The sequence below is a fragment of the Balaenoptera physalus genome (genome assembly GCF_965194825.1).
Source record: "Balaenoptera physalus genome assembly, chromosome: 19".
Lineage (NCBI taxonomy): Eukaryota > Metazoa > Chordata > Mammalia > Artiodactyla > Balaenopteridae > Balaenoptera > Balaenoptera physalus.
Genome location: NC_138900.1, coordinates 50523632 through 50540618, shown reverse-complemented (window position 1 = coordinate 50540618; position 16987 = coordinate 50523632). Strand labels below are relative to the sequence as shown.

The 16987-nt window shown below is 40.2% G+C and overlaps 1 protein-coding gene and 1 long non-coding RNA gene across 4 annotated transcripts in view; one reads left to right on the top strand and one right to left on the bottom strand.

Annotated features, from left to right (window-relative positions):
• Positions 1 to 16987, bottom strand: part of TANGO6 (transport and golgi organization 6 homolog) — a 180804-nt gene that overhangs the window by 13171 nt on the left and 150646 nt on the right. The gene's annotated exons all lie outside the window — the stretch shown is intronic.
• The window catches only part of LOC309648052, a 147196-nt gene that overhangs the window by 12418 nt on the left and 117791 nt on the right, over positions 1 to 16987 (top strand). For all 3 annotated transcript variants that reach the window (XR_014256444.1, XR_014256445.1, XR_014256446.1), the window contains one exon: positions 1 to 16987. This exon is cut by the window's left edge. This is a non-coding gene — a long non-coding RNA (uncharacterized lncRNA).

The following is a 16987-nucleotide window of genomic DNA, read 5'->3' as shown; positions in this document are numbered from 1 at the left end:
TCCCATGTATCTTAGAGAAAAGGTTTCATGCACTCTCTCAACAAACATTTATTAAACATTATTCTGTGCAAGACAATGTGCTAGATTTGGGGAACATAAGAGTGAATGGAAAAGTAGTAAAATTCAGAGACAGACAGGATGGTGACTGCTAGGGGCTGAGGGAGGGGGAGAGTTAGTATTTAATGGGTACAGAGTTTCAGTTTTACACGATGAAAAGAGTTCTGTGGAGGGATGGTGGTGATTGCATAATAAAAACATGAATGTACATAATGCTACTGAACTGTACACTTAAAAATGGTTAAGATGGTATATTTCATGCTATGTATATTTTACCACAATTTTTTAAAAAACTGACTGGTGTGTTCAGGGGCTGTTGACATCAGATGTGAACAAAGCATTACAATATCTACGCTAGTCTTGAGCTGATATTTAAAGTACTGTAGAGCCTGGAGAAAGGAGGATTAATTTTGCCTGGGAAATGAGAAAAGGCTTTTAACATTTAGAGTCCTAAAGGATGAACAGAAGTTTTATCAGATGGACAGGCTGCGGGCAGGAGGAGAAGGCATTTGAGGCATAAGAAACAGTATGGACCAAGATCTGGAGGCAAGGAATAGTACACAGACTAGGTAGGGCTGGCATGAGGTTCTGAGGGCTCATGAGAGGAAGTACGGGAGAGACAGTTATAAAGTCAAGCAGGGTCCAGATTATAAAGGGCCTTGTATGTCATGTTAGGGAGCCTGGTCTTTATCTTAGGGACCACAGGGAACACTGAAAAAAATGTTACCTGAGGACTGGACTTCAGCAGATTTGCATTTCAGAAAGATCTCTCTGGCTGCTCCCTTACCATGCTGAGTAACTGAATACCTGCTGATCAGGAGAATTAAAGAGTAGAAGAAAGTCCAGTGGTTAAGGAGACAGAAGTCCTAGGAACCCAGGTTTGTCCCAATATACTTGTAACAGTTTACCTCTTCCTCAAGTATAGTCTCAGGCCTGTTCTAATTAGTTCCTTCAGAACAGCCAAGCTGGCAGTAGAACAGCCTGGGTTTGTACTCAGCTCTCTTCTGTCTGACCTGGGCATCTAAATGTAAACTTTCTGGATCTCAATTTTCTTACCTGTAAATAGGGTTATAAGCATATTTATGTCACAGGGTTGTTAGGATTCAATGAGATAATGCATGTAAAGAACTCAGTGCTTTGCCTGGCATACAGTAAGCCCTTAATACATGTTAGTTACATTATTAAATACTAAACCTCAGAGAACATGAAATTTATTTGGAGCAGATTTACTAAGAGCAAACAAACCGTGGGGCGATAAGCGATGAGCTGCAACAGACCCCAGAGCATCAATCCAGACTGTCATTTTAAGTCACCCCAAGGAGGGTACACTTAGTCAGAACTCCTCCCTTTCAGAGGATAGAGCAAAGATAAGTGGGTTTTGCAATCCAGAGGCCCAAATGATTATTAGCACAATCACTCTCAGAGGAAGAATAGATTCCTGATCAAGCTGCAGAGCAGGAGGAAAGTCCCAAGACTCTCACTTCCCAGCCTGGCAGTCCCAGAGGCATTTGGTCTCCTTCAGTTTTTCTCAGCTCCCTGCCTTTTCAGTTCTGTGTCCATTATGGGAAGTTGCTGGATGGCGTAGTCCAGTTTGGCCCGTGATTTTGGCAAGGGCTAGTGGAACATGAGGAAGAGTAAAAAGGAAGCCAGGGCTGTTTCCTGTCTCTGCTCTCTGAACAGTTCACACTGGCAGGTCCTGGGAGGTCAGGGCATCTGGGTCCAAGGCTGGCCTCAACACTCCCCTCTCCCTGCTCCATCGTTCTTGGGGACAGACAGTAAACAAGCTGTAAGGAGAGAGTCTGACTTGTTTTCCTTTTTGGTATCAGGTTTCCAGGATCTGAAGCTGCCTTCTGTTAGCCATGATCTTTGCAGGAAATGCCCAAGTGACTCAGTTCCTGAGTCCTTCAGATGACAGTCACAGAACCTGTACACACAAGTTCTGGAACCATACTGCCTGGGTTCATCTACCGTGCTGCCACTTACTATAGTTGTTGAACAAGTTACTTATCTTCTCTGTCTTAGTTTCCTCATGTGTAAAATGGGGATATTAGTCATACCTAAATGGGATCATTATGAAGATTAAATGAATTAATTAAAGCACTTAGATATACGTGCTACCATATAATAAATGCTCAATAAAAGTATTTTTGCCAGGTTTTAATATACACTGAATTTTTCAGGAACGCAAGTACCATATGAATTGAGAGGAGATAATACTTTGATTTGTTTGGAATTTTACAGAGAAAGTTTACCATTTTGGAAAATCAGGCTACTCAGTGTACTTCTGAGTTGCCAGTACAAGATATTTATTATTAATTTGTATTTGTAGCTGTTACATTCATGATGATTCTACATATAAGAGCAACTGAATAGTTCATTATATCTTAGAGTTGGCCTAAACATTTATATATTAAAATATGTTATTTTATTATAAACTAATATTCTTTTATTCCTTCTTTATATTATAGTTGGGACATTATATTGATTTTTAAAATACACATGTAGGTTACGTAGCCATACCTTTCATTTCAGGAGAATAAAAAGGGGAAACTCTAAAATATTCGTTATAATAATTTGTTACAATAAAAGTATGTTGGGTCTGATCTGATGCTGATGTTTCCAAACCTGGTGCTTATCTTGTGCTCCAGCTCACCCTGATGATGTTACCTAAGACATCCTTGATAAAAAGATGAATCTTGTTGCAGGTGGATGAGTGGACTAAGGAAGAGGAAGAGGGAGAGGTACTATACTTCCAAGAGCACTTGGCCAATGTAAGCTCCCAGCAACAACGAGTGCTAATTCTTCCTGGCATTAGCTTTGGAAAATGAGAACTGCAGTCTCTTCATGAACTTCGTTTCCTCAATTCATAAAATAAGACGGTTGGATTATTTCCCAAAGTATGTTCCACGGAACATTATTACTTGGCATGCTAATAATGAAAACAGGGTTCCTTGGTAAATGGCCGAGGAGCTGAGGAAACTGTTGATTTTAGCTGCAGGACTTCTCAGACCCCCTAAAAGGCAAACATGCACCAAATGTCAAGTGGAGTGTACAGCTGTACACAGCATTTTCCAAACTTATTTGACCATGGAGACCTTACGTCAAAGAAGCAACTCATGGGGTTAATAAGCCAAAGGAAATTTTTGTGAAATATAAATGAAATAGTCTCTAAGGCTTCTTCCAGCTGTAACATTCCAAAATTCTGTGCTTAAATGACAGTACCTTCTTCTTGGCCATTTTATTTTTTATTAATTTATTTTTTTGACTGTGCCGCGTGGCATGTGGGATCTTAGTTCCCCAGCTAGGGCTCGAACCTGTGCCCCCTGCAGTGGAAGTGTGCAGTCCTAACCACTGGACTACCAGGGAATTCCTTCTTGGTCATTTTACATCAGATTAAGAAGGGTAAGGAGAAAGCTATCCTACAGAAAATAAAATAGCATCTGATGCAGAAGAGGAAGACGAACCAAGTTCTAACATATGTAAATCTATGTAAATGATTATGTGCAAGAGGCAGAAAGGGAGCAGTTTTAAATGCTAGGTCTTCCAAACTGTCACTTATGTTATCACTAGAAAAAGCTGAACATTTATATTTTAGCAGAAACAGCAGAATACTGAGTACTAATCTTTTCAGTTTTACTTCTTAAATCCATCACTAATGTCATACGGATTTAGCCAAATTACTGTTGAGGAAATCTACGGGACTATGCCCTACTCCTAGGCACCGGCCCCAGGCTCTCCCTCTCACAAATGGCTATGGTGGAGGCTGAACACGGTTTTACACAAACCAGCAACCCCATACACCCCACCTGGCCCAGCCAAGTTGGTTGACTTGGGGATGGGCATCTGATCTTAGCTGGAACATTATGTTTCTTCCCTGGAATTTTTGCATTTGGGGCCAGAGAGGGAATCTCTGAGTGTTGGATGTAAGATGCCACAGTGGGCCATCGTCAGTGGTCATGTTGCTGTCATAGGAAAAAACTGGGCTCCAGTGTGAGAGAATGAAGGCGAAATGCAGGAGGAGCAGAGACAAGAGATGCAGCATTTCAGTTCCTGATTCTAAGAGTCACTGACGACCAGATCTATCCCAGCTTTTCCCACAACAGTGTTGTTCGGCCCTTCTTTGGATTCGGTAGGCTAAAATGTTCTCTTTGCTTAAGCTAGTGCAGAGTAGGTTTCTGTTGCTTAAAACCAAAAGAGTTCTGACTCTTGTCACACATGTCCTCCACACCTACTTTCTCCATCATTAGAGAGGGAAGAATGGAGGCCGCCTCCTGAAAGCTGGCATGTTAAACACATACAACTTCCTTGGCAGTCCAGAGGTTAAGACTGCACGCTCCCAATGCAGGAGGCACGGGTTCGATGCCTGGTTGGGGAACTAAGATCCCACATGCCACATGGCGTGGCCAAAAACAAAAACAAAACAAAACACATTTATGGGACTTCCCTGGGAGTCCAGTGGTTAAGACTCCATGCTTCCATTGCAGGGGGCGCGGGTTCGATCCCTGGTCGGGGAACATAAGATCCCACATGCCACGCTGTGTGGCCAAGAAAACGCCAACAACAACAAAATACATACACACACCATTGCTCCCTCCTTCCCTTTCCTGTCAGGAAAGGGATTAAAAAATGGCATTAAGTTATCAGGACAAAAAGAACTAACAAGGCAATGGCAACACAAGTTTAGATCCTAGAAAGCAGCTGAATGAATCCTAGGGTCATGGTCCTGATTTGCCTAGGTTAGTATGGTTTACATCTGCTGTGCTGGTATAGTTATTAATAGTGTCCTCTTTCACTCTCAAAAGTGTCCTGGTTTGGATGGTAAATTGATTCATTAAACCTAAGAAGCCCAGAAGCAAGCCTAATGTACCACAGAAACATTTAAAAAAGCAGCTAATCAAGTTGAAAATAGTAGTTGCTGATGGGGAGTAGGAATGGAGGGTAAGAAAGGAGGATGGGGCTATGGATCTTTGAATTAGCTTTGTAATACTATGTATATGAATAACTTCTTGGGAAATTAAATTAAAAAACAAATACACTAACAATAAAAAGACAAATAACCCAATTAAAAATGGGCAAAGATTCTGAAGAGACATTTCTCCAAAGAAGATATAGAAATGGCCAACAAGCTCATGAAAAGATGCTCAACATCTTTAGCCATCAGGGAAATTCAAACTTAAACTATACCACTTTACTGAAAGCCTTCTCACTAAACTCTGGAACAAGACAAGGATGCCCACTCTCACCACTTCTATTTAACATACTATTGGAAGTCCTAGCCAGAGCAATCAGACAAGAAAAAGAAATAAAAGGTATCCAAACTGGAAGGGAAGAGGTAAAACTGTCATTATATGCAGATGACCTGGTACTAAATATAGAAAACCCTAAAGACTCCACACAAAAACTATAGAACCGATAAGTGAATTCAGCAAGGTAGCAGGATACAAGACTAATATACAGAAATCTGTTGCATTTCTTTATGCTAACAATGAAATATCAGAAAGGGAAAGTAAAAAAAAAAAAATCTCTTTTAAAATCACATCAAAAAAAAACCCCAAAAAACTTAGGAATAAACCTGACTAAGGAGGTGAAAGACTTATATGCTGAGAACTATAAAACACTGATAAAGAAAACAAGATGATTTAAAGAAATGGAAAGATATTCCCTGTTCTTGGATTGGAAGTATTAATATTGTTAAAATGGCCATACTACCCAAAGCAATCTACAGATTTAATGCAATCCCTATCAAATTACCCATGACATTTTTCACAGGACTAGAACAAATAATCTTAAAATTTATATGGAATCCTAAAAGATCCAGAATTGCCAAAGCAATTCTGAGGAAAAAGAACAAAGCTGGAGGCATAATCCTTCCAGACTTCAGACAATACAGCAAAGCTACAGTAATCAAAACAGCATGGTACTGGCATAAAAACAGACACATAGATCAGTGGAACATACTAGAGAGCCTAGAAATAAACCCACACACTTACGGTCAATTAATCTTCAACAAACTCCTTCAAGAATATACAGTGGAGAAAAGATAGTCTCTTCGACAAGTGATGTTGGAAAAGCTGGACAGCAGCATGCAAATCAATGAAGTCAGAACACTCCCTCACACCATACACAAAAATAAACTCAAAATGGCTTAAAGACAAATATAAGACACGACACCACAAAACTCCTAGAAGAGAACATAAGCAAAACATTCTCTGACATGAATTGTAGCACTGTTTCCTTAGGTCAGTCTCCCAAGGCAACAGAAATAAAAGCAAAAATAAACAAACAGGACCTAACCAAACTTATAAGCTTTTACAGAGCAAAGGAAACCATAAACAAAATGAAAAGACAACCTACAGGATGGAAGAAAATATTTGCAAATGATGCAACCAACAAGAGCTTAATTTCCAAAATATACAAACAGCGCATACAACTCAATAACAAAAAGACAAACAAGCCAATCAAAAAATGGGCAGAAGACGTAAATAGACATTTCTCCAAAGAAGACATACAGATGGCCAAGAGGCACATGAAAGGATGCTCAACATCGCTGATTATCAGAGAAATGCAAATCAAAATTACAAGGTTAAAAAGAAAAACTACAATGAGGTATCGCCTCACACCAGTCATAATGGCCATCATTAAAAAGTCCACAAATAATAAATGCTGGAAAGGGTATGGAGAAAAGGGAACCCTCCTACACTGTTGGTGGGAATGTAAGTTGGTACAGCGACTATGGATTAACAGTATGGAGGTCCCTCAAAAAACTAAAAATAGAGTTGCCATATGATCCAGAAATCCCACTCCTGGGCATATGTCTGGAGAAAACTATAATTTGAAAAGATATATGCACTCCAATGTTCACTGCAGCATATATAATAGCCAAGACATGGAAGCAATCTAAATGTCCATCAACGGATAAATGGATAAAGAAGATATGGTAACATATATACAATGGAATGCTACACAACCATAAAAAAGAATTAAATAATGCCATTTGCAGCAACATGGACAGACCTAGAGATTATCATACTAAGTGAAGTAAAAGCCAGACAGAGAAAGACAAATATCATATAACATTTACATGTGGAATCTAAAATATGATACAAGTGAACTTATTTACAAAACAGAAACAGATTTACAGGCATAGAAAACAAACGTATGGTTACCAAAGGAGACAAAGGGGAGGAGGGATGAATTAGGAGTTTGGGATTAGCAGATACAAACTACTATATATAATATAGATAAACAACAAGGTCTTACTTTATAGCACAGGGAACTATATTCAGTATCTTATAACCTATAATGAAAAAGAATATGAAAAAGAATATATATATGTATAACTGAATCACTGTGCTGTACACCAGAAACTAACACAACTATACTTCAATAAAATTTAAAATAAATAAATAAATAAACTACACCACTTTATACCCATTAGGATGGCTATAAATCTAGTAAATGATTGACAGTAACAAGTGTTAATGAGAATGTGGAACATTTGGAACCCTCATGTATTTCTGGGGGAAATAAAAAATGGTGCAGCTAGAAAACAGTCTGGCAGTTCCTCAAAAAGCTAAACATGAAGTTACCATATGACCCAGCAATTCCACTCCTAGGTATATATCCAAGAAAACTGAAAACATATGTTGCACAAAAACTTGTACACAAATGTTCATAGCAACATTATTTAAAATAGCCAAAAAGTGGAAACAACCCAAATGTCTATCAACGAATGCATGGATAAACAAATATGCTAGATCCGTACAATGGAATATTATTCAGCCGTAAAGAGTAATGAAATCCTGATACATGCTACAATATGGACGAACCTGGACCACATTATGCTAAGTGAAAGGAGCCAGACATAAAAGGCCGCATATTGTATAATTCCTTTTACGCGAAATGTCTAGAAAATGCAAATTCATAAACAGAAAGTAGGTTAGTGGTTGCCATGGGTTGGAGGGAGTGGGTAATGAGGGAATGACTGCTAATGAGTATGGGGCGTCTCTTCAGGGGTAATGAAAATGCTCTGGAATTAGATGGTGGTGGTGATGTTGGCACGACTTAAAGAATCTACTAAAGCCCCTGAATTGTAGACTTTAAGGATATGAGTTATAGCTCAACTTAAGAAATTATGTAAGAAAAAACTACAAGGTGATGGGGAGAAGGGGCTATAATGCTACCGATGAACAGAGCACACTCATTCTACCCTCCTTGGGGCAGCAGCAGCGGCCTTGCAGAGGTGTCTTTGTGTGCCTGGACCTGGCCTTGCCTCTCTTCTGTTCACCAACTTCCCTCAGGTTGGGTCTGTCTCCAGCCTGGTCCTACTCCTCTCTTGACACCCTTCCAGTCCTGCTCTCTCAGATCCTGGCTCGGATCCTGGGAAAAATATGCCACTGAAAAATGCCCCTGATAATCTCCAGGGTTATCTAGCTGCAAATCCTCTTTACCTCAGGGGTTTAAAGGCATGACTTCCGAATTGCTACCCCATATAGAAATCTTGTATTTGAGAGATGGTAGAGATCCTTAGAAAAGCAAGCATTAGCATTAATGACTAAACATCTGGTTTTTAATGTGTCAGAATGAACATCTGAAAAGTTGTGCTTCTGGTCTGACTGGGTCTTAGGAAGTAAAGAAAGTCATCACGATTTTTTGGCAACACCTTGCCAGAGAGAAGTGATGAGAGCTTGCTATTTACAGAGAAAGTATATGGCTAAACAGGAACTGGAACTCAGTACAAGTCTGTATTCAATTAACCAGAACGTTGCTTTAAACGTTCCCAGCATAGGAAATTTAACTGGTGACTGCTTATTGTATATTTTCACCTATTACTGGTGTAATTCTTTGCCTTAAAAATAATCTTTATCTGCTCTTTCCTTAAAAATAAAATAAGCAGTTTAAGGTACAGAACATTACAGCCAGCTAGAGCACAGGCCTTAGAGACACAGAGTCAGGGTTTAAACCATCTCTGCCACTTACTAGCCATGTGAGCGTGAGTGGTTTGCTTAACCTCTGAGGGGCTTCCTTTAGTCATTGGTAAAATGTGGGTAACAACACCTACCCCTCAGAGTTCCTGAGAGAATCAACTGAGACAACACAGTAACTCAATAGCTCAGTGTCTGCTTTATGAGAACAGATAGCATTACTATTGTTATTTTGTGGTACCTTATCCACTGCTTCCTAGTGGTAGGCAAAAAAGGGGGAAAACAATAGTGTTGGAGGTCAAATCAAGTCCAAACATATAAGTCCTTTTGGTTTAATATCTACAAAGCTTCTAGGTTCTTATGCATTTTCCCAGTCGAGTTGGTGTCCATCATGAGGAGGAACAAGGTGACGTATGCAATCATGAGATGCTTGCAGAGTTGAAAGGCTGGATTCCATGTAACAGAGTCTGCCTTCCAAAATCTGAGATGACCAATGGTGAGGGCCTGGCATGATAAAGTGTAAGGTTCTAAAGTTCCAGCCATGAAAGAAATTGCCTATTCATTTAGATTGAATATAAAATTATCTTTGGTGGGTTTTAAACAATCATTCAAAAACCTAGCAAATCTATGGACCAGACAGTAGCAGTGGTTGTGGTGGTGGGAGTGATAGTAATAATAACAACACCTCCACTATAATCATCATCGTTGTTGTCTTTTATATTTGAGACACTCCACTCAGAACAGGCTCTTCTCAAGATGCAGCAATAATGAACAGATGGAGAAGCATAAGCACAAGACAGAAAGGACTATGGAATCCGAAGGGTCTGTTATGGGTTGAATCGTGTCCCCCGCTCCCGCCAAAAAAGTATGTTGGGCTTCCCTGGTGGTGCAGTGGTTAAGAGTCTGCCTGCCAATGCAGGGGACACGGGTTCGAGCCCTGGTCTGGGAGGATCCCACATGCCGCAGAGCAACTGGGCCCGTGAGCCACAATTACTGAGCCTGCGCGTCTGGAGCCTGTGCTCCGCAACAAGAGAGGCCGCGATAGTGAGAGGCCCGCACACCACGATGAGGAGTGGCCCCCGCTTGCCACAACTAGAGAGAGCCCTCACACAGAAACGAAGACCCAACACAGCCATAAATTAATTAATTAATTAATTAATTAATTTTAAAAAAAAAAGTATGTTGAGGTCCTAACCCCCAGTACCTCAGAGTGTGACCTTACCTTATTTGGAAACAGAGTTGTTGTGATGTAACTTGTTAAGATAAGGTCATACTGGAGCAGGGTGGGCCCCTAACCCAATATGACTGGTGTCCTTACAAGAAGAAAGCCATGTTTACATGACAGAGACACACAGGGAGAATGCATGTGACCACAAAGGCAGAGATTGGAGTAACACAGCTGCAAGTCAATAAACACTAAGGACTGCCAGCAAACCACTGGAAGCTGGGGAGAGGCAAGGAAGGATTTCCCTACAGGCGTCAGAGGGAGCATGGCCCACCTTGATTTTGGACTTCTGGCCTCCAGAACTATAAGACAGTAAATTTTTGTTGTTTTAAGCACCCGATTTGTGGTACTTTGTTACGGCAGCCCTAGGAAACTGATAAGGGGCCTAAGAGGATTTTTTTCTTCTAAGATTGAAATACAGCAACAGCAAGGTGAATGTCTAAGAGTGAGTCAGAGGGAAGCGTCTGTGGGGGAAGAAACATTTATAAACTTACAATATATTTTAAAATCCCTCTATGCCTCTGTCTCTACGGCATCGTAAACGATGTCCAAAAATGCTAAATTCTCATTAAATGCCATTTATTAATACTATCAATGTGTAAACACCCAAGCCTGGGCCAGTAGCGGATGACCAACAGAACTGCTGCCTTGGTCAACTGGCCGTAGCTTGATGTTCCTTAATTTCGGTCTTGAAATGACTCTCCCAAGCACTTTTTCAAAGTTTACAAGAGCAGTAATTATTACCTGGATCCCAGTCATTTTTATATAAATGTTCTTTTCATTTGCTCCTCACATGGAGCCTTCGATCTGTTAAAAGGAGCAGTGTCTGTGGAACTAGCTCTGGGAAGGAAACTGGGCTCATTTAACTATATCCATAGCACACACACACAAAAAAACCCCACAACAAATGCTCTCAAAGTAACTTTCAGGATAAAACAAAGCCAATAAAAGGAAGGAAAGTTTCCATTCAATCTGTCCCTTCACTTATAACTTGCTGTTTGTGCTGTGTCAGAGATTAAGTGTCACATCCTCCTCAGGTCTTAGTTCTCGGTCTGGACAGACAAGCACAAGGTGAACCCAGGACGCACGCACTAATCTTTTCGTATGGACCATGTGTAACTGCTGTCATTAAACAAGCATAACATCATACACAAACCATTTTCTTTCTTTCTTTTTTTTTTAGCCACAGTTTGCCTTCTCTCTCACAAAGAAGTAGGAGAGTAACTTCCAACTGCACAAAAGTTAGTGAAACCACTATTCCTAATGTTACTAAGAATAGGCTTCTATCAACAGAGTCCAATATTGGACTCAAAAGAAGGAATTAAAAACCATTCCTGGGTGGAGGCCTGGATTTGGCTCTGAACCTGATTCAGCCATCAATTAATAATTAATCCCAAACTCTTCCCCCTGAAGATGCTTCCAGGTTTTGCTTATTTTTGAAGATATGAGATGGTGTTAGGGTTGGTTGTCATCTTGAAGGAATGAATTCTAAAGCCTACTATTTAACTCTCACTAGACAGAGTAGAGAATAGATTATTCTTTTGTCATTTAAAATTAGGGATTAGGGACTTCCCTGGTGGCACAGTAGTTGAGAATCCGCTTGCCAATGCAGGGGACACGGGTTCGAGCCCTGGTCTGGGAAGATCCCACATGCCGCGCGTCAACTTAAGCCCGTACACCACGGCTACTGAGCCTGCACTCTAGATCCCGCAAGCCACAACTACTGAGCCCACGTGCCACAACTACTGAAGCCTGGGCGCCTAGAGCCGGTGCTCTGCAACAAGACAGGCCACAGCAATGAGAAGCCTGCGCACCGCAACGAAAAGTAGCCCCCGCTCAACGCAACTAGAGAAAACCTGTGCGCAGCAACGAAGACCCAACACAGCCAAAAGAAAAAAAAAATTTTTTTTAATTAAAAAAAAAAAAAAAGCAAGGAAGAAAGTTTCAATATTAAAATGTCACCATACTTCGTCACTACAAACCCTTGTGTGAAGTTCTCAAGTATTTCACAGTTCTTCTAAGAAGTCAACTTTCAGTAAACTATGCAGAGGACTGTGGTAGTAATTACCTAAATAAATCTAGAACTATGGTCAACCCCAAATCACTCATTCTTAAGATAATCAATTTTTTTTCCATTGTATATACAGTTGATTCTCATTATTTATGGTAGTTATGTTCTACAAAGTTGTGTGAACACTGAATTAATGGATACTGAACCAGTGCTCCTAAGGGAAATACCAGGTTAGGATTCTGAGAGCCTCTGGTCACACCAAATCACTCATTCAAAAATCTTTTTCTTGCAAATCAAAACTACAGTGAGGTACCACCTCACACCAGTCAGAATGGCCATCATTAAAAAGCCTGCAAATAACACATGCTGGAGAGGGTGTGGAGAAAAGAGAACCCTCTTACACTGCTGGTGGGAATGTAAATTGGTGCAGCTACTATGGAAAACCAGTATGGAGGTTCCTCAAAAAACTAAAAATAGAGTTGCCATTATGATCCAGCAATCCCACTCCTGGGCATATATCCAGACAAAACTATAATTCAAAAAGATACATGCACCCCTATGTTCATAGGAGCACTATTTACAATAACTAAGACATGGCAACACCTAAATGTCCATCAACAGATGAATGGATAAAGAAGATATGGGGTATATACACTGGAATATTACTCTGCCATCAAAAAGAATGAAATAATGCCATTTGCAGCAACATGGATGGACCTGGAGATTATCATACTAAGTGAAGTAAGTCAGAAAGAGAAAGGCAAATAGCATATGATAGCACTTCTATGTGGAATTTAAAATATGATACAAATCAACATATCTACCAAACAAAAACAGATTCACAGATACAGAGAATAGACTTGTGGTTGCCAACAGGGAGGTGGGGTATGGGAGGGAAGGAATGGGAGTCTGGGATTAGCAGAGGCAAACTATTATATATAGGATGGACAAACAACAGGATCATACTGTATAGCAAAGGGAACTATATTCAACATTCTGTGACAAACCGTAATGGAAAAGAATATATATATATACACACACACACACACACACACACACACACACACACACACATATATGTAGGTATATATATATATATATATATTTAAAAAACGGAATCACTTTGCTGTACAGAAGAAATTTACATTGTGAATCAACTATACTTCAGTAAAATTAAAAAAAAATCTTTTTCTTTTCTTTCTGTTCTCCACACTGGATAATTTCTATTGCTCTACCTGCAAATTCACTTATTCTTTCCTTGGTCATCTCCATTCTGCTTTTAATTCCGTTAAATGATTTTTAAAAAACCACTCAGATATTATAGTTTTAGTTCTAGAACTTCAATATGGCTTTTAAAAAAAAATTGTTTCTATTTCTTTGCTAAGATTTCCTATCTTTTATTTAACTGAAGGCACATTTTTCTGTTACTTCCTTGAGGATAATTACAATAGCTGCATTAAATTCCTTGCCTGATAATTCTAACATCAGGATTATCTTGGGGTTGGTCTCAGTTAATTTTCTTTTCTACTGAGACTATGTTCCATTTTCCTGGTGTTTTATATATTGAGTATTTTGGGTTGTATCCTGGACGTTATGAATGTTACATTACGGAGACTGGACCCTGTTCTCCAATTAGTGCATTTTTTTTTTTTTTTTAAATCAGGTAATTATCTTGCTTGGTTTAGGGGTCAGCCAGAGATGTGGGCACACAGAATTTAGGAATCCTCTCTCTGGATCTTTCCCTTCAAGGATCCCCCCTTTCTCTCCTGTAGCTGTGGTTCCCCCAGATTCAGTCTTCTGGTTCCCCAGCCCAAAAAGACTGTGATTTCTCCACCAGTACCTCTAATGCACTGCACGCCTCCCTAGACATAACTTGCCCCTAGGGTGAAAGCCAAGAAAATGGGAACTTACTCTATACAGCACCTCTCCTCTAAACATGGACACTCCATGAGAATCTGCCGGCTTCTGACCACTCTTCAGTGTCCCCGGCTAACTACTTACTATATTATGTCCAGAGTTCATAGTTGTTATCTGAACGAGGGCCAGTCTGGTAGGCTGTTGCTCAGTCATTACTGTCCCAGTTATTCATTATTGTCTTTGGAATGAATTTAGGAATATGGATGTCCTAAACATTTACAATTCTTAGAATAAACAAGTCACCTTGCAAAGACTTAACTTGGGAAGAGCTGGATAGTTAGGCACAATTTTCTCATGCTGCCGCCCAGCTCATCTCCTCCACGATGAGGAGGGCTGTTCTTAACTCTGAGGCCAACAGAAAGTACAGGTCTAAACATACCTCCTTCTCCTGGGTGTTCCTCATAAATTCAATTTTCAGCAAAGGTAAGGTAGAATGAGCTTAAAGGGGGTTCCCTTCTGGCTTCAGGCTATACTTGGGAATCAGTGAATAAACAGATACGATCATAAGGCCAAAACAAGGCTATGCAGAGAAAATAAGTGTTTCAATAAGACAGTGAATGCTGTATTTCCCTCCAATGTGGATATTCTGGCTATTTGCAAATGGGAAAGAGGTAAAAGCTACCTCATCAGTTGGGGGTGGTAATGTCTTCCCCCTCTCTGATCCCAATCGATCTCCTGATTTTCTGGACCTCTACCTCTTACTGGGCTCTCTGCTTTCTTTTCAAGCTGCCAGAACCACAGAGTTTCTTGGTTGGCACATCTACAAGCAACAGATAATTCACTGAAACCTAGGATTATCTTTTGGCACTCCACAGCTTGAGAGATAGTGATTAGAAGGAAAAAAACAAAACAAAACTTCAACAACAAGGTGGCATTTTCATTTCAGCTGTTCCTGGGGGCAAAATGGAGCAGTAAAGAAAATCTTAGATTGAAAGCTTTGTGGTTATCTCTGCTTCTCGTTAGAGTGCCCCTGATTATAATCACACCTAGGATTACAAGATTTAACACACCTGGTCTCAAGGGTGCGACAGGAAGAGGAATCATACCCTCATCCCATCCCATTTCCTTTTCTTTATTCACTGAGTAAGCATGATTTATAAATTCCAGTGAGTGAAGACTAGAGGTGGTTTGGAGAACAGAGGTTTTTTCATTCACATGGCTTCTTCAAAGTGGCAAAAATCTTCCATGGCCACAAATTATTTTAGTACTGGTGAGACAAGCAGTGTTGCTTTCATTGGCTACACACCGATGTGAGAAACCTGGACAGAGTTTCTATTTCTTCTCTCACTTTACTAACCAGACAGTTTGCTCTGCTATGGACACACAGACACACGCACACACACTTACTGAGTAAGGGTGTGTGCACTTAGAGTTTCTAAGATTTATTTTAAGAATGTTGTAACTCAGATTTTAAAATAAATTTTGAAATAATTTTAGATTTACAGAAAAGTTGCAAAGACAATAGAGAATTCCTGTATATTCCTCACCCAGTTTCCCCTATTGTTAACAACTTACATAACAATGGTATATTTGTCAAGAGTTTTGTAGATCTTGACAGTGGGTAAAAAACACTGACTTTTTTTTTTTTTAATAAATTTATTTATTTATTTATTTTTGGCTGTGTTGGGTCTTCGTTGCTGTGCATAGGCTTTCTCTAGTTGCGGCGAGCGAGGGCTACCCTTTGTTGTGGTGTGCGGGCTTCTCAATGCAGTGGCTTCTCTTTGTTGCAGAGCACAGGCTCCAGGCATGCGGGCTTCAGTAGTTGTGGCATGAGGGCTCAGTAGTTGTGGCTCACAGGCTCTAGAGCACAGGATCAGTAGTTGTGGCACACAGGCTTAGTTGCTCTGCGGCATGTGGAATCTTCCCGGAGCAGGGCTCAAACCCGTGTCCCCTGCACTGGCAGGCGGATTCTTAACCACTGCTCCACCAGGTAAGTCCCTGACTCTTTCTTAATTCCATTTTGTACAGCAGATTCTCAACAAGAGCAGTGTGTACCCTAAAACAAGTATCTGAGATATCAAGTTATGATCTCTATGTCCCCCACTGCTACCAAGGTCCTAGATAATTACTAGGGGATAACGCTTGTACAAAAATGGTGTCAGGAACTTGATATGGCAACATTCTAGCATGAGCAAAGCCATGTGTCTGACAAAACACTTTCCTAATGGCTTCAATGACACTTAGTTAAATACTGATGTGCCAGCCACAGACGAGCATTGTGGATGCCAAGAAGTGAATTATTAATGCAAACTCTCTTTATAAAGTCAACTGGGAATGAATTTCCATTAAAATCAAGAAGAAAATTAATTTAGAGGTCACTCATTCTCAGCATACATATGGATATATAAACCTTCTTCCTGGACTGTCCACACACTGGGGAGAAATCCAGCCAAACCCACTTGGAGGAGGATTAAAAGTTTAATTTATGCAACAACTAAAATCTCATGGATTGAACTCACAGCTAGAAAGGAAACATCTGAAATGAGGCCCTTTAATGATTCTGTATGAACAATGAAATGAGTCAGGAAGACAAATCACTCAAGTTCAGGCTATAGAGGCAGGCTTGGTGCAGTCCAGCTAGCTCACCCTGGCACCTGTCCCTCTGAGCGGAATGCTGGGACCCAGAATCTCAACCTGTAAACTTGTGCCCTGGTTTTTCTGCAGTGGTTAGTGTGCAGTCTGCCTAATATGATACAGAGGAAACAGAGACTCATTGAAGATGCAAACAATACAATCTTCCTGCAAACAATACAATCCCTGCTGACTGATTCATCCGCATGAATTCACCCGGGAAAAAGGGTCAAGGCCTGCCCTGGTGAAAGGAAGATGGATAAATAGATAAAGAACAAACAG